General features: G+C 40.7%; 1 protein-coding gene across 1 annotated transcript in view; it reads left to right on the plus strand.

Annotated features, from left to right (window-relative positions):
* Window positions 1–433: 433 nt before the first annotated feature.
* Window positions 434–20600, plus strand: part of LOC120997152 — a 75418-nt gene continuing 55251 nt past the window's right edge. Inside the window, exon 1 of the mRNA XM_040427114.1 lies at window positions 434–971. The gene's annotated coding sequence lies outside the window, so the exon portion shown is untranslated. The remainder of the gene's footprint in view (window positions 972–20600) is intronic.

Below are 20600 nucleotides of genomic sequence, written 5' to 3' on the forward strand. Positions count from 1 at the left end.
CACGGTATAGGTGTATATCTTTAAAACAAATGATTGGTCAAAATATATTTTTGCAAAATGTATGTATATTTATATTCAGTATTTCCATTCATTCATTTTTCAGCAGACAAAACCCGAAAACATAAAATCTAACTAATGTATTTTGACTAAACTATTATGTTTATTAGTATTATTATTTTTTATTGCTTTTGTTGTTCACTTTTTCTGTTTTGCATTTATTTTTATTGTATTTAATAATTTTTTCATTTTTGTTCAGTCAATCTCTACAGTATGAAGTCACTGGTTATGTCACCATACACAAATAACCGTAGTCCCTAGTAATTAGGCTGCCGATTTCACTAGTAATTACTGGCATATTTCAATATGGCCAACGTATACCCATGATGAGGTCAGGCTCTTCTACAGTATATATTTTAGTCAAGTCCTATTCCCGCCCCTGGTGTGCAGGAACGGACCTCCAGATGTTTCCGAGCCTCTCCTCTGAAGTTATTTCAGGAATAATATTGACATAGGCCGGTAGGACAGTGGAGAAGGCAATACCAGGGGTGCAGATTGGGCTCGGCGCAATCTCTCAGGTCGTATTTTTGAAATCCACTTCCTCCCAAGTGCCCATAAGCTTGTGTCTTTCTCAGCCGTCTGTTTCATCTGTCAGTCATTAGCATTCCACAGATGTTAAGTACATTTACAAAAAAAAAAATAGATCCAAGTCTTGGGAAGTCGAGAGAAAGGGACTATTCACTCTGAGTAATTTTTCTTCCTGAGAGCCAAATATATAGCCAGCAACTGCTGCAGAGCACAAGGATCTCCCTAATCTCCCGCAGGAGCTAAGCCATGGTCCGACCTTCCTAGGAGACAGCTTTTATAGGATAAAAAGACACAGCGACCCCCAATATCTGTCTGTCACCTGCTAAATATTAAGCTATATCTGGGTAATGCCTCGCGTCCTGTAACCGGAGGGAATTTCTGCAAGGGTAAGAAAAATATAACAATTATTCTTCATTTCTGCTGCTTGAATGTAAGTATAGCAGTCCTATGTAACATCACAGTGATAACTCTCTGAGTACAGATAATGTAGTAGATGTTACCTGCAGTCCTATGTAACATCACAGTGATAACTCTCTGAGTACAGATAATGTAGTAGATGTTACCTGCAGTCCTATGTAACATCACAGAGAACATAGCGATTACTCTGAGTACAGATAATATAGATGTTACCTGCAGTCCTATGTAACATCACAGATAAAAAAATGGATAACCCTGATTATACATAATGTGGTAGATGTTACCTGCAGTCCTATGTAACACCACAGATAACACAATTATAACTCTGTGAATACAGATAATGCAGTACATGTCATCTGCAGTCCTATGTAACACCTCAGATAACACAGTGATATCTCTCTGAGTACAGATAATGTAAAATATGTTACCAACAGTCCTATGTAACACCACAGATAACACAGTGATATCTCTCTGAGTACAGATAATATAAAATATGTTACCTGCAGGCCTATGTAACATTACAAATAGCACAGTGCAGATAACGTAGTAAATGTTCCCTGCAGCCCTATGCAACTCTACAGATAACACAGTGATAGCTCTGAATACCGATAATGTAGTAGATGTTACCTGCAGTCCTATGTAACACCATAGATAACATGGCAATAGCTCTCTGAATACCGATAATGTAGTAAATGTCACCTGCAGTCCTATGTAACACCACGGAAAACACAGTGATTACTTCCTGAGTATGGATAATGTAGCAGATATTACCTGCAGTCCTATGTAACACCACAGGTAGCAGTGATAAGTTTAACTCTATGAGTACAGATAATGTAGCAGATGTCACTTGCAGTCCTATGTAACACCACACAAAACACATCCTGAGCTGTATCACATCTGATAAATTCAGCTATGTTCAGGTGTATATAAAGATGAGCAGGTCAGATATATTATAGATCTTAGATTCACAGATATGTTGCTAAAGAGAGAACAATTAAATAAAGTCCCTGATCCCTCTCTGGGCAGAGTGACATTTCTACCAAAATATTCTTCGACTTAGAGAAGTGTCTGATAAATTTTTCATTGGTTAGAAATTGTTGCTGCCCACGCAACACTTATAGGCAGACACGTGTTTATCGGTCTTATCGGCTGCGTTTTCTGTAAATGGTCAGTTTTAGTTGACTTCTAGATGTTCGATGGTCTGGAAGTGCTAGTTTTGTCTCCATTTTCACAAATAATCACAAGTAGAGATGAGCAAATCCTTGTCAATAGGTTCTTGAAGGTGATTTTAAGAAAATTTTCATCTGTAAATTAATAATGGTCATATATCAGCAAGTTTAAAGTTAAAGCAATGGCCAAAGTTTGGTATTGATATATGATTTATCTTTTAAGATATCCCCATTTTTCTATTTAGCTGTGGCGGCCATTTTTACAAGGGTAAACAGGAAGTATTATCTGTCCCTTTTGAATTTGGTTTGCCATTACAAATAACAAAGTAACAAGTTTACCATTGACACCTGAGATGCTAATTCAAAAAAACAACCAATATGAATTTACTTTCTGTTGTCCCTTTTAAAAATGTCTGCCTTAACACAGCAGAAAACTTCTGATATCTCTGTATTTAAAAGGAATGGAATCCCCAAACTTTGGCTGATGCTCTAACTTATGATTAATATTTATATTTTAGGGGGAACCCCTTTAAATTACTTATGGCCTACCTCACAATGAAATGCCCCCCTTTAATTTATTAAATGTAGTGCAAGAAAATGCCGAATAGCCGACAATAGACATAAGCCCTCTTTACCAGTCAGCACTGCCAAAATTGTTTTGTTAGGGCAGCAGCTTAGTGGTTACCCTAGCGTCCTCTAAAGTCAAGTTATAGTAGCGTACCGAATAAACCCCCTCCTTTAAAATTAAGCCGGGCAGGTATCCCAGTATAAAGTGTGTGAATTTTGAGCACATTACCTTCTGTTCGTATGTTTTAGCAATCAATTCTAATAACGTAAGAGTCATTGGCAGCGCGTTTCACGATCTCGTAGACTCTGGAGCCATTTGTTACAACTTGTCCCGTATTAGAAGCAGATAATAATTCACTTTTCCAGAGAGAGAGGATGAAGACAGGACAGGAATTTTCATTATGCCTGTTACACATCACTTTACGATTTGTCACCAGTCAATAAATCCAGCTGCAGATTCTTAGCACATGCTAAAATATTCATTATACGTGAGCAGCTGTCAAATGCCAATGGAGATGTCAGGATTTCCACTAATACCCGTCCCATCCCCGAGCCAAGAAATCTGAAGATACTGTAAATGGGACAGACAAGGACAGTGAGCCCTAACCTAGAACCTAGCCCGCTTTCCCTACGTACTTGGCAGAACCGCAACTGGACAACGGTCCCTACTCTAAGGTGCAGAGACGGACAAACACAAATGCAGAGTGATACGGAAATGGGTGAGAACCAGACGGGCTACGCAGTACCAAATTAGAGACAGAGAGTGGTCAGAAGACAAGCCGGTGGCAGAAGCTCAGAGGAATCAATACGCAAGGAACAGGGAACAAGAAACCTTGCTAGTGAGCCAACCGAGACTATCACTGGCACTGGTGTATGGCCAGGAAAAGATTTAAATAGAGCGCCAAGTCTCTGGATCAGAACCTGAAGACACTGTGGTTGGCACTGTTAGGAGGCATAGTGGTTGTTGCTTTTATGGAGGCATAGTGGCTGCCAACGTTATGGAAGCACTGTGGAAGGCACTGCTAGGGGCACTGTGGCTGTTGCCCTTTATGAGGGTGTTGTGGCTGTCACTGTGATGGGGGTACTGTTGCCAGAATATTTGTGGAGGTACTATGGCTGTTTTTATATGCCCTCGGGGTACTTTTCTTTTCCGTTTCTCAGGGTTGTACACCCACCCATAATATCGTGTACCCTAAAACTTCTTTTTTGTTTTTTGTTTCCTCTCTCTTACATTGTCTTTGTATGTGGTCATGGTGGATTTTACTTTTCTGGGGGGCACTTTGGCTGATCACTATTACGATGGTCACTGTGTTTTCCATCAAGACTGTTGCCTCTCCCCAAACTTGCATCAATCTCATGGTTGAGTGCTCTCTGCTTTCAGCCACCGGTCACGTTCCTGCCCTGATTACATCAGATCTTTTTGGCAGAATAATGATCGAATACGTCCACAGACTGGATACTTACCTGTGTAGCTCTTTGTTGGATCGTGTTTGTTGACCAAATTTTCACCCTCGGATTGCCATCTTGGCCCTGATCTTGATCATCCTGATCTTGATTTCTGGCTTGACTCCTTGCATTCCCATCTACTGACCTTTGGGTTCTTTCACAACTTTGCTTCTCAAGATACAGTATCTTATCAGACTGCCTGCTGTCAGTCGGTGACTATTTTGGAGACTGTGACCTGGAAATCTGACCCAGAAAAACCATAACATTTGGAGATTTTGGTGTGAACAGCTGCGAGAGTCTTCAGACTTCATATCTCCGCCAGTTCCAAACTGACCTGAGTCATAGACATCTGACCAGTCAGTGTCCCTGGAACTGGGTAAGCAGACACCACAGAGTCTTGAAACCTGTACATTCCTCTATATAAGAGCCTCCAGCATTAGTAATGTCTACTTTAAGGAACAATTCATTTTTCCAGACACGTCTGAGTTCTGAACGTTGAGTTTATATTACCCAGCAGATGGATGGACGGATAATATCACGTTCCGTTTCCATTGTGTCTTATGATATTGCTACAACACCTTGTGCTGAAGTCATATTCTCGTTACGTTTTACATTCGAATGCAATAAAGGAAGCACATAATGCAGCTGCGGGTGAACTCTTGGCCTCAGCAATGAAATAATACAATTACGAGTGGAGCGCACTTGAGCTGTAGAGAAATGAATAGCTTCTCGTGTAAATCTTATCTACAGCCTCAAGTCTCTACAATAAGACACGGCGCTCATAACGGCTTAGGTTCCTTCTAGAGATGAGCAAATATAGCTTATATAATAGTACCATACAGTATGGTGCCCACCTAAAACTTCCATATAGCTCTTACAAATGAATACCATTTATCTCTGGACCGCCATCCTTTACCAGCGCAGGGACCAGGAAGTGAACCCCCACAGACCGCCACTTATCCTGCTGTGTCCATGTCAAGTCAAAGGGTTGTACCATATGGACATCTTTCATCTTTTGAGGTTCCCTGGTCACTATAGCTGGCACCCACTTAATCTTCTGAGGGCACTTGATGCTCGGTTTTCTTGCTGTAAAAAACATTGCACAAAAACATCCAGTTGGGTCATCGGTCCTCCAGGATGCAGGACAATCTGGCTAATATATGGGAGACAAGATGATGTGGGCCCTCCTAATACCATTAAAGTGAACGGCCTGAGCTGCAGTACCGGACATCAAAATTTGTACCAGGACCCCCATCTACCATGTGCACTTTTATCACTTGTGCCTTATGTGGTAGAATGGCCTTGGGCTACCCCCATGGCTACCCCCATAGCTTCACTCCTGGTTGTTACCTGGTATTCCCAAACCTTTGGATGCCATGTGCACCAATTATACAGAGAGGCATTTCTTTCTTTAGTATAAGATGCCAACATTTTGGGGATGCGACCTCCCAGGACCCTGCAGAATTAAAGGGATGTGACTCTCATGCGAGCGTCGCATCTCCTTATTATAAGCTCGTACCAAATGGGTGGATGAATGATACCAGACACAGCTGCCCACTGAAGGGGAGCTGCTATGCCTCTTCAAACAGTCAGGTGGCGCTGATGCTTTCCCACTTTTCTGATCGGCGCCGATCACACCACTACTGTTCAAACATAAGGATAGGCCATCAATGTTTAAGTCCTAGAAACCCATCTGTGGTTTCCCTAACCTGGATATGATGTGGTCCACGTTGGCCACATGCTGAACAGTAGGGTAGCCATACGGAAGCTAGCTTAGCTACCATAGACTTGAAGGGAGGTAGATGGCAGTTCAATCTACAGGGGACCACTGGGACAATACATATATATTACATATACGTGCCTCGTCTCTATCAGTCAAGGGATACAAAGCCTTCATATTCTGTGCTAAATAGTTATATCTGCTGAGAAAACCATAAAAAGCTTTCAATGTGAATTCACATTACAATAAACACCTCCTGACTGCTGGAGAAGCGACGCATGAACCCCAAAATCACCCCGGGAAAATGTATTTACCTTCATAATATGTAACTGTATGATTGGGCTTTATCAGGGGGGAAATAACTGTCCTCTGTGTAAAGGATTCCTCCTCTGTAATATCCGATACATTCTCACCCCCTGCTGAGATATTCAATTTAAACGTTCACCGAGAAAGTGGGAACGATACGCAGCTGAAAATGCAGAATTAACTCTGAGATGGGATACAATATTTTCACATTAATTCATACATAATGCGCTCAATGAAACCACCAATCATAAAATCTAAGGATCTACTCATCAAAGATGGAACCAGAATAACAAGGGAGGTGAAAATGTAATAGGGGAATTAGACTGTTACTCCCCAGGACTGCAAGCAGCAAAGTGTTAATCTTATAGAAAAGTACTGGAAGGTTCATAAGAATATTGCTACTATTATATGTACAATAATATAACTACTATAATACTGCTCCAATGTACAAGAATATATTTACTATAATACTGCCTCCTATGTACAAGAATATAACTACTATAATACTGCTCCTATGTACAAGAATATAACTACTATAATACTGCTCCTATGTACAAGAATATAACTACTATAATACTGCCTTCTATGTACAAGAATATAACTACTATAATACTTCCCCCTATGTACAAGAATATAACTGCTATAATACTGTCCCTATGTACAGGAATATAACTACTATAATACTGCTCCTATGTACAAGAATATAACTACTATAATACTGCTCCTATGTACAAGAATATAACTACTATAATACTGCTCCTGTGTACAAGAATATAACTACTATAATACTGCTCCTATGTACAAGAATATAACTACTATAATACTGCTCCTATGTGCAGGAATATAACTACTATAATACTGCTCTTATGTACAAAAATATAACTACTATAATACTGCCGCCTATGTACAAGAATATAACTACTATAATACTGCTCCAATGTACAAGAATATATCTACTATAATACTGCCTCCTATGTACAAGAATATAACTACTATAATACTGCTCCTATGTACAAGAATATAACTACTATAATACTTCCCCCTATGTACAAGAATATAACTGCTATAATACTGTCCCTATGTACAGGAATATAACTACTATAATACTGCTCCTATGTACAAGAATATAACTACTATAATACTGCTCCTATGTACAAGAATATAACTACTATAATACTGCTCCTATGTACAAGAATATAACTGCTATAATACTGCTCCTATGTACAAGAATATAACTACTATAATACTGCTCCTATGTACAAGAATATAACTACTATAATACTGCTCCTATGTACAAGAATATAACTACTATAATACTGCTCCTATGTACAAGAATATAACTACTATAATACTACTCCTATGTACAAGAATATAACTACTATAATACTGATCCTATGTACAAGAATATAACTACTATAATACTGCTCCTATGTACAAGAATATAACTACTATAATACTGCTCCTATGTACAAGAATATAACTACTATAATACTGCTCCTATGTACAAGAATATAACTACTATAATACTGCTCCTATGTACAAGAATACAACTACTATAATACTGCTCCTATGTACAAGAATATAACTACTATAATACTGCCTCCTATGTACAAGAATATAACTACTATAATACTGCTCCTATATACAAGAATATAACTACTATAATACTGCTCCTATGTACAAGAATATAACTACTATACTACAGCTCCTATGTACAAGAATATTACTACTATAATACTGCTCCTATGTGCAAGAATATAACTACTATAATACTGCTCCTATGTACAAGAATATAACTACTATAGTACTGCTCCTATGTACAAGAATATAACTACTATAATACTGCTCCTATGTACAAGAATATAACTACTATAATACTGCTCCTATGTACAAGAATATAACTACTATAATACTACTCCTATGTACAAGAATATAACTACTATAATACTGATCCTATGTACAAGAATATAACTACTATAATACTGCTCCTATGTACAAGACTATAACTACTATAATACTGCTCCTATGTACAAGAATATAACTACTATAATACTACTCCTATGTACAAGAATATAACTACTATAATACTGATCATATGTACAAGAATATAACTACTATAATACTGCTCCTATGTACAAGAATATAACTACTATAATACTGCTCCTATGTACAAGAATATAACTACTATAATACTGCTCCTATGTACAAGAATATAACTACTATAATACTGCTCCTATGTACAAGAATATAACTACTATAATACTGCTCCTATGTACAAGAATATAACTACTATAATACTGCTCCTATGTACAAGAATATAACTACTATAATACTGCTCCTATATACAAGAATATAACTACTATAATACTGCTCCTATGTACAAGAATATAACTACTATAATACTGCTCCTATGTACAAGAATATAACTACTATAATACTGCTCCTATGTACAAGAGTATAACTACTATAATACTGCCACCTATGTACAAGAATATAACTACTATAATACTGCTCCTATGTACAAGAATATAACTACTATAATACTGCTCCTATGTACAAGAATATAACTACTATAATACTGCCCCTATGTACAAGACTATAACTACTATACTACAGCTCCTATGTACAAGAATATTACTACTATAATACTGCTCCTATGTGCAAGAATATAACTACTATAATACTGCTCCTATGTACAAGAATATAACTAATATAATACTGCCTCCTATGTACAAGAATATAACTACTATAATACTGCTCCTATGTACAAGAATATAACTACTCTAATACTGCCTCCTATGTACAAGAATATAACTACTATAATACTGCTCCTATGTACAAGAATATAACTACTATAATACTGCCTCCTATGTACAAGGATATAACTACTATAATACTGCTCCTATGTACAAGAATATAATTACTATAATACTGCTCCTATGTACAAGAATATAACTACTATAATACTGCTCCTATGTACAAGAATATAATTACTATAATACTGCTCCTATGTACAAGAATATAACTACTATAATACTGCTCCTATGTACAAGAATATTACTACTATAATACTGCCTCCTATGTACAAGAATATAACTACTATAATACTGCTCCTATGTACAAGAATATAACTACTATAATACTGCTCCTATGTACAAGAATATAACTACTATAATACTGCCCCCTATGTACAATAATATAACTACTATAATACTGTACTCTATGTACACAAATAAGTAATCTATTGTAGTAAATCACAATGTCTATGCATCTGTAATAATGGACCACACCAGTTTTCCTGTTACCCTTCACTTGTCCCCTTATAGACGTAACTAATCCATAATTAGCATTGGTACAGGTGAAGTATTGATTGACTACTAAATAATTGTGAGCTTAGTGTCTCGCTCTACATCCCCCTTCACCCCTGTCCCAGAGGCCGGTGACAAGGTGCTGCTAATAATTAAGGTCCATTGATTAGTTAAATGGTGACATGTGACATGAGTCTGTGTGCTCCCTGATCCTGAAATAGACCCCCGTCTCTATTACCGTACTGGTGATTACATGTGAATCCATTAGCTCCGTCTTTGTGGCATTTTGTAATGTCTGCTCCAACACTAATGAGCAAATGGAAGAAAAATGTAAATATTGGAATTCTGCCAGAAGAGCAAAATTCCCGAAGATGGACGCACTAATTGTATATACAGTAGCGGTGCAGACGTCTGCCTGCCTTATGTGCTGCTATATTCAGACCTAAGCTATAATGGGCCAAGATGGGAGGTGCTGCGGACAGTGGAAGATCTTACATTTTTCTGTCCTTCCAGTTATAGCTAGTAGATACTGAAATAGAAATAGTGCCTACAAATGTAGCTAAAAGCATTTGCATTTCTCACCTTGCTGCTTTAATCCAGACCAGAACCCAAACTGCTGACAGCATAATTCGGACCCCAGAGCTATTATACAAACGCAATAATTCAGATCTTAGACCAAACCATAAAATTTAGACTTCAGACCAGACCCTAACATTCAGACCTCAGACCAGACCCTAACATTCAGACCTCAGACCAGATCCTAACATTCAGACCTCAGACTAGACCCTAGCATTTAGATCTTAGACCGTAACAAACTCAGGCAAGGCCCTAGACCTCAGACCAGACCATAACAAACCCTGACTAAACCCTTACATTCATAAAGACCAGACCCTAAAATTCAGAATTCGACCCTAGCATTCAGATCTTAGACTAGATCCTAAGATTCGGACGTTAGACCAGACCCAAACAAACTCAGACAAGGCCCTTACATTCAGACCTCAAGCCAGACCCTTAAATTCAGACCTTAGACCAGACCCTTAAATTCAAACTTCAGACCAGACCCTAAAATTCAGATATCAGACCAGAACCTAGCATTCAGACCTCAGTCCAGAGCCTAACATTCAGAACTCAAAGCAGACTCTTACATTCAAACGAGACCCTAAAATTCAGACCTCAGACTAGACCATAACATTCAGACCTTAGACCAGACTAAAATTCAGACCTCAGCCAAGAACTTAACATTCAGACCTTAAACCAGACCCTTAGACTCAGACCAGACCCTAGCATTCAGAACTCAGACCAGACCCTTACATTCAGACATTAGAACAGACCCTAACATTCAAACTTTAGACCAGACCCTAAAATTTAGACCTTAGACTAGACCCTAACATTCAGACCTTAGACCAGACTGTAAAATTCAGACCTCAGCCAAGAACTTAGCATTCAGACCTTAAACCAGACCAGACCCTAGAATTCAGAACTCAGACCAGACCCTTACATTCAGACATTAGAACAGACCCTAACATTCAGACCTCCGACTGGACTTTAAAATTCAGGCCTCAGACTAGACCCTAACATTCAGACCAGAACTTAAAATAGTTTATTGACCTCCTCCCCCCCCCCTTCCCCTCCTTCTCAAATAGGACAATACCTGGGACTAAAACTTGCTGGGATTTTCCAGGCAAATCCGGGACTCTTTGCCGCTATGCATCGGGCAGGCCAATGTTTTTGATTTTCCGAAATTTTTATATTTGAGAAATAGATTATGCATTCTTCCTTGGATCATCTCACAGCAGAATCCATTTTTCATTTTGGAGGAAAAAACTATGTTTTTCTTGGAAACTATCAAAGTCCTGACTCCGGGAACTATCAGTATTCTGAGATCATTGAGCCTCGAGCTCCGACTGTCAGGCGGGTGAATAATAAAAAAAACATTTTCTTATCATTACTAGTCAGATCAGCTCTACTTTAAATTTGAGGGGCCTCGAATTAGATTCCTAATACACTGACATGAACAATAAATCACTGTGATCCTGCAGCTAGCCTTCCTGTCTATTACTCATATTGGGAGACAAGCTCCGTGACTACGACCGCGTATGCCGTCATTAGGAAGTCAGCAGATTCTGTGTATGGAGATGATAAGTGTCATCAACGGATTATCGGGTTGAGGTGTGTAACTAGTAATATGAGATAAAGAACCCCTGTCCATATGGCGTGCTGGAACATGTATGGACATTTCTTCAGACACCTCTCCCTTCTCTATCAGTCTCTCTAGCAGTCTCCAGCATAGCAGATAGAAGTTCCAATAACTACTTTATTACATCCAGCAACATATCTGCTAATGGTAGTCACCTAGACAGGAAGTTGAGTAGTAGCTAGGTAATATGTGGTGCTAGACCCTACAGAATATATTTAAAGGGCACCCATCAGCGGAACAAACTTTATTAAACCAGGCATACTTCATAGTAGGGCTGATACCTGCTGATTAAAATCATACCTGTCTTGTGAAAATCGGTTCTGGCATTCCTGAGAAAAAATACTTTTATTCTTTATACAGATGAAAGCTTCAGTGCACCAAGGGGAGTGGCCAGCACTGGAAAGCTGGTGAGCTAGGCCCCACCCCTCTGTACACAGAAGCCCTCATTTGCTTAAAGAAGAAAAGTTATTTTTTTTTCGGGAACGACACAACCGATTTTCACAAGACACGTATCGTTTTAATCAGCAGGGCCAACTCTGCCAGGCAGTATGTCTGGTTTAATAGGGTTCATTTTGCTGATAGACACCCTTTAAACTGGCCATAGACTTAACTTGACCAAGTTCCCCAACTCCCAAATAAATTTGTATACAAAGCTGAACAAGGATTAGAGATACAACTGTGTTGGCACATATCTCCAAGGTGTTCAAAGGATCAGTTATAACCACTCCATCAATCTACAAGCGATACCGAAGGGCCCAGACATAGTAGATTTGCAGAAGATCCTGTCGAAGGAACAAAAATAGACGGTGGATTGGCTAAAGGAATTTTTGCCTCATCAGTAGATCTGAGGGGCCAGAGCATAACACAAGGATTCTCCTTTCACTTCCTGTGTCATGCTCCACCCCCTCGGGCCATGCAATAGGTATAACACAGTGTATCTGTTTGACTCGCAGTGTTCCTTTAAGAGGAGCTTGTGAGAAGGGGACCATAGGGATGCAGCAGAATTTTTGGGATTCTGTAATTTTTTTTATTTGCCACATTTAAAGTTTCCCAGAAGTGAAGACTGCAAGTTTCCTGCTGAGGTTGCAGTCGTAAAACCCCACATGCTCCACTTCTGGTCCTGGCAGATCTGGTGTGCCCCCTTGTTTTTACGGTTAATGGTTTTTGCTACGTTTGCACTTTCTAAACCTGAGGAAATATTCATGTAACCACATTGGGGGGGGGGGGGGGGGGGGTCATGTACAGGGTCTTAAAGGGGTATTATCCTGGGAATCATTTTTAAGGAATTTTGCAGCACAGCTTCTGTCTTACGAGCCTGAGAAATTAAAACACTTCGCTATAGTTTTTTATAGGGGAAAAAAATGTTGTGCAACTTGAATTGCTTCATGTAACTAACGTCGTATGAGCAGCGAAACAAACAAGTAAAAAAGCCAAGCGAGAGAATCAGCTCCTCATTTATATTCAATAACTGCACACGGGACACATCCTGTAGTGTGTGTGTGAATAGACCCTTATAATCTGCTATGCTGTCTTGCGCATTCCCACAAGATATCCAGAGACTCTCCTAATAATGTCCGACCTCCCTGACTCCCTGGCATGGTGGACCTGATGTAAACGTGCAGGGAAAGCAACTGATGGCAGTTCGTTACACTGTAGGGTGCTCTGCGAGCTAAACACAGCAACACAAAACTCTCTCTGAAGGTTAAAGGTCGTTTGTTACCTTAACCGGTGCATTGTAGCAGACTCTCAGCTGTGTGAGCAGGACTAGATCAGGATGTGTTACCAGCCTCTGGATGTCAACTGTAAGGCTCCTATTCACCGACAGCAAGCATGGGTCTTGAAACTGGTAAGAAATTCGAACCCAAATTATATCAGGAAGTCGCAGAGCCGGATGCTGATACATAACAGCTGAACAATATGCTAATTTGCCAGGGGGAAAACTGAGGAGTGACATCATCACGCAGCAATAGTGACATCATCATTGGCAAAAAAAAGGGGGATGCAAGGAGCCCTACAAGTCCTGGGATCTCGGTCTACCCCCCACTGTGTATCTGTTGCCCAGATAAGGGCACTCTCTGATGGTTGTGGAATGCACTTGCAGAGAAACATGATGGGAGTTATTGTCCGTCTGTAGATCTGCGCCACCTTAAAAGACGTCTCCACAAACCAGTGACTAGATCCAGAATGGCGTATTAAAGGGACCCCACTAAGCAGATGCATGTTGGAATCCATGCGTCGCCCCCGGCGGCCTTCATGAGCACCCCCCCCCTCCAGCCCGGGAATAAGTCTGTATTCAGTTTAACTCTTTCATTGGATACAAATATGAAATAATAAACAGGATGAAAGGTTTAAAGATTATACCTGCACATGGAAACAATCAGCATGCATGGATCACAAAAAAAACCATAAAAAACGAGCCATGCCTTTTTTTTGGGCCTCCAACTTCAGGACCATGGATGATACTTTGCACTGGGAAGACATTTTTTTTTGGTGTGGGGAGCTCTTTAAGAAATTGCTCTCCACGCCGTGCACTATTTTATGCAGTCCGTGTAGATACATCTATTTAACGTGGTCCCTAGGACATACGATGAATCTGTTCCCCTGTGGTATCAAGGGGGCCCAACCTCCGCCTGTACAACTATTCGTAATTCGGTTTGCAATGAAATCTGTCATGAATTGTGGGGACGGGATTGTCTGTAATCCCGGGACGTGCAGCGGTAATTGAGAGCTCTGTAAATCTGCTGATCATGATGGATGGCTCCGGAGGATCCCCTGACAGGTCCTACACCTCCGGGATCCCCGCTCTGCAGAAGACAGTATTACATATTGTGACAGAGCAAAAACCTAAAACCAAGTCAAAATGATGTTATAAATTTACCGCATCCAACCTGTTATATGGCCATATGGCAAAAAAGTGCCACAACAAGGGGGCAAATGGCTACTTGTGACCTGTGGAAACAATGGGCTCTTAGCCAGGACCCCCTTTCCTAGGGAAACCCTGAAGATGGCAACCCCAGGAGAAAATTCTAGCATTATGGTTGCTGTGTATATCAGTATTATATTGGCGCTTTGTGGCAGTATTATCTGGACTCTTGTTTTGATACTGTATATTATTTGGGCACTACAATAGAGGCTTTAGGGGGCTGTATGTATCAGTATTATATTGGCACCATATGGAAGTATTATGTGGACTCTTCTTTGGGTACTGTATATTATTTGAGCGCTATATGGTGCTATTATGGGGGCTGTATGTATCACTATTGTCTTGGTATTCTATGGCAGTATTATGTGGGCTACTGAAAATTATTTGAACACTATATAGTGCTATTATGTTGGCGGTATATATCAGTATTATCTTAGCATTATATAGGACTATTTTGTGGGCTCACATTTGGGTACTGCATATTATTTAGCCACTATATGGTAGTATTATGGGGGGCTGTATGTATTCGCGTTATCTGTATTATGTGGGCTCTTGTTTGGATTTTATATATGGTTGTATTATGTGGGTTATATATCAGTATTATCTTTACACTATATAGGGGTATTATTTGGGCAGAAATTAACTCTATATTGGCTTGATGCTCAGGACCTTGGTTCCTTGCTGATTACTTGTCTATATTGGGTGGTGGGATCTTGATGTCTATCTTCTGTCATGGCGCGGGGTTCTCTGTACCCTACTAGTGCAGCTCAGACAGAAAGTAAAGATTTAAAGGGACTGAATATTTTTCTACGCACTCTGCCGACCTCCTGCTTGATGTCCCCTGTCCCCAACATCTTTTCTAATGCATCTCTGCCTTGATATCTTGGTTTCATCTACACCTCAGAGGCACCTTGATTTCCTAATTCCTGCTCTCCGGTGGACAAATCATTGTGAGACCATCTTCAAAACACACTGGGCACACAAGGGTTAACTATAACATAAAAGGGCAGCATACAGTACAGTAATATTCCGCTATCTCTCCCCTCCCCCTGACATTTATATATCTCCTCCTGTCCGTTAATAGAGCCAGGATCAGTGGCCGGGGTCCCTCTAATTGATATGGATGCTGTGCAGCCTCATGAGGAGGTAACTGATTGTGTGTTGTACAAATGGAGGCGAGAAATCAGGAGCGATCGTGAAATACTCGGTAACAAGAGGAGATTAATTACTGAGTGTAGCCGTCCGCAGAGCATCGTCCCGCAGTACAGTGCGAGGGGCTGGACACCATTGATGGTACTACTGCATGGAGGGTGGTACAAGACCTTGTACTGATCCTACACATCCCCCCTACATGAGAGGAACTGTCGCCAAATGTACCATTGGGCCCATCCTTTTCTAGTTTTGCCCCTGTCCACTGGCCCGCACCCGCCTCCCATGGGTAGTCAAGACCACCCACGTTCAGCATATAATTCACCCTTAGTGCCCCTATCCAGTAGTTATGCCACCTAAGTGTCCCCATATGCTAGTTTTGCCTCCTTAGTACTCCCTTCACAGTAGTTTTGCCCCCATATTGTCCCCACACAGTAATTATACCACCTAAGTGCCCCGATACACTAGTTTTGCCCCCTTAGTGCTCCCTTCGCAGTAGTTTTGCCCCATATTGTCCCCACACAGTAATTATGCTCCCTTAGTGCCCCCAAATAGTAGTTTAGATCCCTTAGTGCCCCGTTCACAATAGTTATGCCCCCTTAGTGCTCCCACACAACAGTTATACCCTTTTAGTGCGCCCTTGACAGTAGTTTTGCCCCCATAGTGCCCCACCACACAGTAATTATGCCCCCTTAGTGCTCTCATACAGCAGTTATATCCCTTTAGTGCCCCAACATAGTAGTGCACCCCCTTAGTGCCTCCCTTACATTAGTAAAGCACCTGTGGTGCAAATAAAATAAAAAACAGCAATGCTCACCTAGTTCTGTTTCCCTGATGAAATGTTCACATCCTGCTGTGCCTAGCAGGAGCGATGTAGTGATGTCATCAAGTCTACAGGGCTGACAGAGCGGACAGGCTGGACAATGATCCTCACCCAGTGCGCTCTTCTACTCAGTCCAGCATGTGTAATGTCACTGCTTCAGTCCTGCTGGGAAGAGCACAGGCTCTGGAATGAGACCCAGGCCATAATGGATGACAGACATTTATTGCAGCCCGGGCCTCCATGCCACTGTAGGCCCCATAGCAGCCGCCACAGATGCTATGTCGATAATTCCACCCTTGGCAGTAGAGGCCACTCAGATGCAGGAAACTATTTTTTGGAGGGGCAAGACGATCTGGGGGCCTTCTGCTATCTAGTTCTGCTCTGCTGCAACAAAAGAATGCCAAGATCTAGTTCAGAATCTCAAGGTCCTAGTAGACCCAAATGCATCAATTATGATCCTTGTGTTATACTTGTGATATAATTCAGTCAATACAATGTTAAGTAGAATCATGAAGGATCTGGACACTTGTCAATGTCAATAAACTTCTGAAACACTGGGATGGCTGTGTTATCTTACAAAGTGATAAGATAAAAAAGACAATTCAATTATGAGACTCACAGGGAAAAAGCCTGTGGAGCAATTATACTGATTAGTCATTAGGGTCTCTCCAGGAATGTATACAGCAGCTCTATGGATCTATGATGTTCTCCATCTTTGATAGTTGCACTGTTGTATCCCATGGGTTTTCAAATAGTGTCACCTTCATATCAACTTCCACCATTTGGAATCTCCAATGACCTATTGGAGATGACGTATGTGGTGTACATCGGGGGCTTAAAGGTACCACCTATAGGTCACCAGTGTCCACCTCATCTAAGCTAGGACCAAGTAGTGTGGAAGCCCAAATGAAATGATGTGCCTGAGAAGTAGTGGCCATGAGGTGCCTCAAACTGCTGAGATGAGAATTATGGGACTTTAAGTTCATTCTTTGACCTCACTCACCTCTATTAGTCCATGTATACTAGCTAAAGCAAATATTAAGAATTGTAAGGATGGATGATTGATATTTGATTTATGGATATATAATGTACTGTATGGATGGTTGATGATCCCGCTTTCATAGTTGCATGGTCATGTCTCATGGGTTTTCAAGTAGTGTCATCTTCATGTGAACTTCCGCCACCATGGAATCTCCAGTGACCTGTTGTTGGAGATGAAGTACCTGGTGTACATCGGGGGCTTAACCACCTATAGGTGACCAGTATCGACTTGACCTAAGCTATGTAGTATGGAAGTCCAAGGAGCAAAAAAGCTTGAGGAGTGGTAGCCCTGACCTGCCACCAACCACTGTAGATGGGATCCCATAGACAGATGAGACTTCACTTTAATTTTTGGCTACACTCACTTCTATTGGTCCAGGCCTACTAGCTTAAGCAAATATTAGAGATGTTTTTATAATTCCAGTCGATCGTCTAGATATGGTGCACATCCATATTTATTACGTTTTTGTTAACTTACAGTGGTATGTACTTTTTCACAATGTTTGGATGCCATTATTGGTGTTCTTCTTAAGCGTCTAATGAGGGTGTTATAATCAGGCTCCTTACCTCTTGCAAACTGACATCTTGCCCTGGGGGATCCAAATCTAGATTTTTAGCAAAGGGAGACCACTGGTCCCTGACTATTATGAGACCTTGAGTGTTTTGGTCGAGGTCCTTTTGGAGAGAGCTTGCAACAGAATACATCCTTGTTCATCTTCTCTTTGTGGGACACTCTTGCATTTGCTATCAAGACTCTCTTGTCACTAAGTGAACCTCTTGACCATGTCTACTAGAGTCATTGGCTGATTGGATAGCTGCCTTTGCACGAAGGTGCCCTTTTTTCCTGGGGGTTCTCCATTGAAACATCTTATATTTCTTTCAGAGTATTTGGTAATTTTAGAATTTTTTTCAATTCATGTATGACTTTGGCTTTGTGTTTGCTCTGACTTCATTGTTCTCTGATTATCCACTTGTATCATCACGTCTTGGCCATAAATATTCACATTTCTATTCTATTAGTGATTTTCCAGTTGCCGTTGCCGGGTATGACTCTCTGAGGAACTCTCACATGAGGCCGCTCAGCTTCAGTCCAGAACATGTGACAATGTTCTAATATTGAGTCAGTATCAGCACAGTTGATGTGAAAGCCAAGCTTCCTACGTGGCTTCTAATGCTGATGAAATAGGGACCATGATGTTTGGTGGCAATGCTCTAAATTCAAACTCAACTTTCCTGATCTCTACCTAGATTCGATCAAGAGGTCAGGATGAATTTAACGTATAGGAGGTTCACAAAAGGGACTTTTTTTTAGTCATATCTAGAATGGTTAAAGCTACTATCAACTAATATGGCTGCTATTTCATCTTATATGGGGTTGTCATCGAACTTTCCATAAGGTCTTTATGGTAAATATGAGACACCTCAATTCAACCATCTCTATTTAAGTAGGCATAACTAGTGTGATGTGTTAGGTGACAACTCTGTTGCCTTTACCTAAAGCTATATAATTGGGGGAGCAGCCTAAAGCAAGTCTATGCAGTGTAATGTAGTCACCAAACAGAAAGACAAGTGGTCGCAAGGAAACACAGAGGTACTGTAATACTTGTCAACAGTCTTCTTAGTTGAGGGATTTGTCGATGAACAACCCTTCAAATTGAGTGGGTTTTGTGTAAATGTATATTAAAATAGCCCTTTCTTGTAGTTTTGGGGACGTCTGATGGTAGAATTTGGGAGAAGCTTACAAATTGGCTGCCTGGACCAAGGAAAAGTCTTGAAGACCTTATTCACTGGCTCATCCATGCATGATGTGATTGGCCATTTATTTGAGTGGTTGGCATGTCATACTCCATTTTCCTAGAAAAGGCTGAAGTATATGTGAACGCAATTCTCCTAGTTGATAACCAGGACTTTCCGAAGATAAAATCGTGGTAATCAGCTTCAATGCACTGGATAGGGGATAAGTATCTGATCAGTGGGGGGCCGAGTAGTGGATCCCAATCAGGGGTGCACCACCAATGAGGCCAGGTGAGGCAATCACCTCAGGCAGCACCAGGTAGGGACAAGAGGGGGCAACATAAGGACCATGGTCAATGAGCGCTTTCATTGTGGCAAAGGGGTTATGTTAAGAAATTGGCATAGGGGGGCGCCGTTTCAGTCTTTGACTTAGGCAGCAGAAAGGCTAGGTGCACCCCTAATCCCAATCCAATCCAATATCCCATGCCGCTACCACCTCATTCGTTCTCTATTGAACTGCTGGCGATAGCTAATTATAATCTTCCTATTCCTCTCATACGTATTACAAGAGATGTCCGATTTTCTCATATTGAAGACCTATCCTATCTAGGTACGAAGCCCATGAGGTAAACATCTACATAAGGTTTGTATGCTGCCATTATATTCTGGTGGGAGTCCTACCATATTTTGAAAACATACATTAATGATAAGTCATTAGGCTTCTTAAATTGTCCTTAAAGGGCTGGTCTGGATTTCCTATATTGATGACGTATTCTCAGGATAGGTCACCAATATCAGATCGATGGGAGTCCTTCAATCAGCTGTTTGAAGAGACCTCAGCACTCTTGCGGGTGCTGCGTTCTCTTCATTGTTCTCTGCATTGTTCTCTGCATCACAATCTCTTCGAACAGTTGATTGGCAGGGGTGCCAGGAGGAGGAACCCCTCTAATCTGATATTGATGAGGATAGGTAATCAATATGGGAAAACCAGACAACCCCTTTAAGGACAACTTAAGAAGCTTAACTACTTATAAGTATATTTTTGGAATATGGTAGGAATTAGTGTTGAGCGAGCATGCTCGGCCGAACACCACGTGTGCTCGAGTCAGTGTATTTAAATCTAATTTAGCCTCTATTTCTATGCAGAAGATCACTGTACAGTGAGGGAATCCCTCAGTATTAGTCCGCGGCTTAGGAGTCCCTGCTCTGACTCCA

The sequence above is a fragment of the Bufo bufo genome, chromosome 4 (genome assembly GCF_905171765.1).
Source record: "Bufo bufo chromosome 4, aBufBuf1.1, whole genome shotgun sequence".
Taxonomy (NCBI): domain Eukaryota; kingdom Metazoa; phylum Chordata; class Amphibia; order Anura; family Bufonidae; genus Bufo; species Bufo bufo.